Here is a 6,553-nt window from a genome sequence, read left to right on the forward strand (position 1 = left end):
CATTGTCAGTCTTTTTAATTTTAGTCTAATAGATGTTTTCTGACATCTTGTGGTTATAGCTTGCATTTCCCTGATGACTAATGATACTGAATATCTTGTGTTCTCATTAACAAACTGCATATCTTTTTAATAAAGTGTTCAAATCTTTTGCTTATTTTTTATGGGCTGGTTGTCTTATTGAGATGCAAGTGTTCTCTACATTCCAAATAAATCCTGGGTTGCATATATGTATCATATGTTTTTTTCCCCACTTTATGTGGGCTTGTGTTTTCATTTTCTTTTTTTTTTAATTTTTAAAATATTTGTTTATTTTTGAGAGAGAGAGACAGAGAGAGACAGAGACAGAGAGAGAGAGAGAGAGAGAGAGGGAGGGAGGAAGGGGCAGAGAGAAAGGGAGACACAGAATCCAAAGCAGGCTCCAGGCTCCAAGCTGGCAGCACAGAGCCCAATGTGGGGCTCGAACTCACAAACCATGAGATCATGATCTGAGCTGAAATCAGATGCTTAACAGACTGAGCTACCCAGGTGCCCCACTGTCTTTTCATTTTCTTAATGGAGTTCAAGAAGTTTTAATTTTGATGAAGCTCATTTTATGAAATGTTTTCTTATGATTCATGCTTTTGTGTCCTAAGAATTATTTGCCCACTCCAGAATCTCAAAAGATTATATTCCTTGTTTTCATCTAGAAGTTTTGTAGTTTAATGCTTACATTTTGGTCCACGATTTATTTTAATATTTATATGTGGTGTGAGGTCAAAGTTAAAGTTCTTCCTTTCTAATGGATATGTGGTTGTTCCAGCCCCCTTTGTTGAAAAGAGGTTTTTTTTCTCCTTCAGTTACCTTATTTCTTTTGTCAAAATCAATTGACAGTATACGCATGGGTCTATTTATGGACTCTGTTCTGTTGGTCTCTAAATTTTGACATTTCCTTGCTTACTTTCTGTGATGCTATATTCTCCTGGGTTTCCTCTTTGGCCAGTTCTCATTTTTTTTTTAAACATCCTTCTCCTGGTTTTCTGCTTTTATAAATGAGTTATCCAGGACTTCATCCTAGGCCTCCCTCTATTTTTCTATCTACACACCCTCCCTTCATCAAAGATTAATAGGTGTTAATTAGAAAAAAAGAGTAGGAGAAGTGGAGAGAGGGAATGGAGAAGAAAAAGAATAAAAATGTGTTAGAATGATGAGCAGGGGCAGAGCCCAGGAGATGAGAGAATATGATGCATGGAAAGTACGTATAGCTGAAGTCTAAAATGTGAAGGAGAAAAGCATGAGGTCGGACTTCAAGCTGTATTACAAAGCTGTAATCATCAAGACAGTATGGTACTGGCACAAGAACGACACTCGGATCAATGGAACAGAATAGAGAACCCAGAAATGGACCCACAAACATATGGCCAACAATCTTTGAAGAGCAGGAAAGAATATCCAATGGAATAAAGACAGTCTTTTCAGCAAGTGGTGCTGGGAAAACTGGACAGTGACATGCAGAAAAATGAACCTGGACCATTCTTCTTACACCATACACAAAAATAAACTCAAAATGGATGAAAGACAGGAAGCCATCAAAATCCTTGAGGAGAAAGCAGGCAAAAGCCTCTTTGACCACGGCCACAGCAACTTCTTACGCAACACATCTCCAGAGGCAAGGGAAACAAAAGCAAAAATGAACTATTGGGACCTCATCAAAATAAAAAGCTTCTGCACAGCAAAGGGAACAATCAGCAAAACAAAAAGGCAACCGACGGAATGGGAGAAGATATTTGCAAATGACATATCAGATAAAGGGTTAGTACCCAAAATCTATAAAGAACTTATCAAACTCAACACCCAAAAAACAAATAATCCAGTGAAGAAATGGGCGAAAGACATGAATAGACACTTCTCCAAAGACAACATCCAGATGGCCAACCGACACATGAAAAAATGCTCCACATCACTCATCATCAGGGAAAGACAAATCAAAACCACAATGAGATACCACCTCACACCTGTCAGAATGGCTAACATTAACAACTCAGGCAACAAAAGTCATTGGCCAGGATGTGGAGAAAGAGGATCTCTTTTGCACTGCTGGTGGGAATGCAGACTGGTGCAGCCACTCTGGAAAACAGAATGGAGGTGCCTCAAAAAATTAAAAATAGAACTACCCTACGACCCAGCAATTGCACTACTAGGTATTTATCCAAGGGATACAGGTGTGCTGTTTCGAAGGGACACATGGACCCCAATGTTTATAGCAGCACTATCAACAACAGCCAAAGTATGGAAAGAGCCCAAATGTCCACCAATGGATGAATGGATAAAGAAGATGGAGTATTACTTGGCAATCAAAAAAAATGAAATCTTGCCATTTGCAACTATGTGGATAGAACTAGAGGGTATTATGCTAAGTGAAATTAGTCAAAGAAAGACAAATATCATATGATTTCACTCATATGAGGACTTTAAGATACAAAAGAATGAACATAAGGGAAGGGAAGGAAAAATAATATAAAAACAAGGAGGGGGACAAAAACATAAGAGACTCTTAAATACAGAGAACAAACAGAAGGTTGCTGGAGGGGTTGTGGGAGTGGGGATGTGCTAAATGGTAAGGGGCATTAAGGAATCTACTCCTGAAATCACTGTTGCACTATATGCTAACTTGGATTTAAATTTAAAAAAAAATTTAAATAAAAATTAAAAAAAAAAAAAGCATGATGTGAGGCAATACAAAGTTTAAGAATAGTCCTGGAAGCCATGCCAAGTTTGTACCTAAACCTGCGAGCAATTAGAAACTGACATAAGATGTGTAAGAAGTATTTAATGGTTGTGTAAATAAATAACCACACAGTCGTTAAAATGGAGTTTGTGGAGGCGTCTGGGTGGCTCAGTTGAGCGTCTGACTTCAGCTCAGATTATGATCTCACAGTTTGTGGGTTCAAGCCCCGTGCTGGGCTCTATGCTGACAGCTCACAGCCTGGAGTCTCCTTTGGATTCTGTGTCTCCTCCTCTCTCTGCCCTTCCCCTGCTCGTGCTCTGTCTCCATCTCTCCCAAAAATAGATAAACATTAAAAAATGTTTTTAATAGAGTTTGTGAAGGATATTTTACCCCTTTTAAAAATCCACATTATGTTTCATCTGGGAAACAAGATCTGTATGAGCTACATAAAATTTATATTTTAACAGGAGCACTTACAAAGAATAAAAGAAAAATGTACCACATGTTTAACAGTAGCTATTCCCAAATGTTAGATTGCAGACAGCTTCATTTTCTTCCTTTTGCTTTTCTATACATTCCATTTTTTTTTCTAATTAGTCTGTGTTAATTCTATAATGAGATGCTTTTAAAAGCATGCTAGAAAACAAATGACTCATTTTTAGAAGAGGTGCCAAGTTACTGTTAAGAATAATTAATCTGGGCTTGAGTCTGTGGGGCTGCGGTTTAGGCAGCGTGGGGAGCCCAGAAAGTTGCCACTTGGAGCTCCAATCCTAAACTTCCTATCCTGCCCTCTGTATGTTCTAGATTGGGGCCACCCCACACCTAAGGCAGAATATGGCGACCACAAAGAAGACAAAAATGTCACTGGAGTCCATAAATTCTAGGCTCCAGATCATTATGAAAGGTGGAAAGTAGGGGCGCCTGGGTGGCTCAGTCGGTTAAGCGGCCGACTTCAGCTCAGGTCGTGATCTCGCGGTCCGTGGGTTCGAGCCCCGCGTCGGGCTCTGGGCTGACAGCTCAGAGCCTGGAGCCTGTTTCAGATTCTGTGTCTCCCTCTCTCTCTCTCTGACCCTCCCCCGTTCATGCTCTGTCTCTGTCTCAAAAGTAAATAAACGTGAAAAAAAAATTAAAAAAAAAAAGTGGAAAGTACATGCTGGGGTACAAGCAGAGTCTGAAAATGATCAGACATGGCAAAGCGAAACTCTGGTCATCCTCACCAGCAACTGCCCAGCTTTGAGGAGATCTGAAATAGAACACTCTGCCATGTTGGCCAACACTGGTGTCCATCACTACAGTGGCAATCATACTGGACTGGGCACAGCATGTGGGAAATACTGTCAATATGCACACTGGCTACCATTGATCCAGGTGATTCTGATAGCATTGGAAACATGCCAGAACAGACTGGTGAAAAGTAAATCGTGCAAAATTTTTAATAAAACTAGCCAGAGCTTGTTTTAAAAAGAAAATAAAAAACTAAGCTGAGTGTCATCACCACCACGGCAGAGTAGGAGACCCCACCCTCCATCCACCCATAAAGATCAACAGCTGGCTATCCACAAACAAAAATGGCTCTGATCAAGTTCAGGGTCCACTTGAACTTCAGCAAGCAACACAGTGGAACAAAACCTGAGAACAGCCACACAAAAAAGAAAGAATAGGACTGCTTTGCCTGCATCATCCCATCCCCCAGGCCAATACTGCACAGCACTGAGTGTTCCCTCAAAGGCAAAGGGAGACCAGGGAGAGCGACCAGCTCCCCCAGTCTTTTGGGGCACTGCACAAAGAACCCACTTTGGTCTCATCCCACCCAGAGACTGAAAAGGCTGAGACATAATGGAGGTAGCTAGGAACAAAAAAGAGCAGAGCTGCCTGCAGTAGCCACACAGCAGGAGAGACTGTGGTTCCCAGTGACCTGCTCCGCAGAGGACAGCAGTAGCTTTTGCCACGGAAGAAACCAATGACCGACACAGCCACCGCGGACCCCTACAGATTGCACCACTGAGGGTTTCCCCGGAAGGTTTTCCTAATCACGGATGCCAGCTACCTGAAGCCCCCGTAACTCTGTCCCCAGTCCCACTCCCTTCCGGAACTGCTATCCATGCTGGCAGCCAGCCCTGGCCTCTGTGGCTGTGCGAGTACACGACACAGCCTACGTGCTGGAGGCTGACCCCTCGCCGCTGTGTGCACATTTGGAGCTAGCTAGCCCCTCCAGCTGTGCACCTACATGCTGCCGGCCTGATTTCCACCGCCAGCCTCTGCCAGCACATGCTGGCACCCACGGAGAGATCTTACGGTCACTAGAGTGAACACCAACAGCCAGGGCCCTGACGGCTGCTGATGGGCCTGGGTCCAGCCCCGTCGCCCGGCACTGGCCTGCACCAGGGGGCTCCCGCGCAGCTAGCCCCTCTAAGGACGCGTGTGTGTGCCTCCAGGCTAACTCCCATCACTGGCTTATATACTGCTCTGCTGTGCCCACAGGGAGACGCTGCAGCTACGGAGTGCATGCTGACAGCCAGAGCCCCTGCAGCTGCGAGTGTACTCGCACTTGGCCACGGTACCTTGCTCTGGCCCTGGCCACCACCACCACGTCTGATCCAACCGCTGCCACTACAGGGCGTTTGTAGCTGGTCCCCACAACTGAGTACCTGTGCATCACCAGCTCTGGTCGCCACCGAGGCCCACCCTGGTCCCTGGCCGCTGGACCTGAAGGCACCGCCGAGGACTCCAACAGGCCTTGTAGCCATGCCATCCCTCTGCAGTCCTTGTCTAGAATCATGTAGTTATCGTCACGGACCCCAGCAGGCTGAGAAGATGAGACATCACAACCGCTGGACCTGGACAAGGCCCTACACGTGGTGCTCTGTGCTGCTAGAGCCAGGTTCCAACATGCTTAGCTTGTCTCCACCCACAGGGGTAGAGGTCTTTCCTAACCAAAGACAGTCCGTAAAGTCTGGAAGAGGTGACTGTGCCTTCCAATGTGCAGATATCTGTATAAGGCTAGAGGGATGGTGAAGAATCAGGGAAACATGCCACCACCAAAGGAACATAATAAATTATATATATATACATATATATTATATATATATACACACATACACACACAGTTATATATATATATATATATATATATATGTATATAGTGATATATAAAGTTATATACGTAAGTGTATTAATCATATATCAATAGATATAAAGGGAGAAACAGACAGAAATACAGCGAAGGTAGGGAACTCAATCCCCCATTTTCAACAATGCCCAGAGCATCCAGACAGAAAATTAATAAGAAAACACTGGACTTGAACTATATTTCAAAACAAATGTTTCTAACAGAAATATATAAAACATCCTATCCAAGAGCAGCAGAATACAGATTCTTCTCAAGTGCACGTGGAACATTCTCCAGGGTAGATCATACGCTAGACCACAAAACAAGTCTTAGCAATTTAAAAAATATTGAAAATCTACCAAGTAGCTTTTCCAACTTCAGCGGTATGAAACTAGAAATCAATTTTTTTTAAAAGTTAAACTAGGAAATTCACAAATGTGGAAATTAAACAACACGCTTCTAAATAAGCAATGGGTCAAAGAAGAAATCAAAAGGGAAATAAAAAAAATATCTTCAAACAAACAAAAACAGAAGCAACACAACTTACTGGGATGTAGCAAAAACAGTTCTAAGAGGAAAGCTTACTGATAAATGCCTAAATTAAGAAAAAAAAGAGATCTCAAATAAGCAACCTAACTTTACACCTCAAGGAACCAGAAATAGAACAAACTAAGCCCACAGTTCAAAATTAACAGAAAGAAGGAAATAGCAAATATCTGAGCAGAAATAAAAAATAGAAA

General features: G+C 42.7%; 1 pseudogene; it reads left to right on the forward strand.

The window, feature by feature from the left end:
• The first annotated feature begins 3,538 nt into the window (after nucleotides 1-3,538).
• On the forward strand, nucleotides 3,539-4,122 carry LOC122199865 (annotated as a pseudogene).
• The last annotated feature ends 2,431 nt before the right edge of the window (nucleotides 4,123-6,553 follow it).

Source organism: Panthera leo, chromosome D1, assembly GCF_018350215.1.
Source record: "Panthera leo isolate Ple1 chromosome D1, P.leo_Ple1_pat1.1, whole genome shotgun sequence".
In the NCBI taxonomy this organism is placed as follows: Eukaryota; Metazoa; Chordata; class Mammalia; order Carnivora; family Felidae; genus Panthera; species Panthera leo.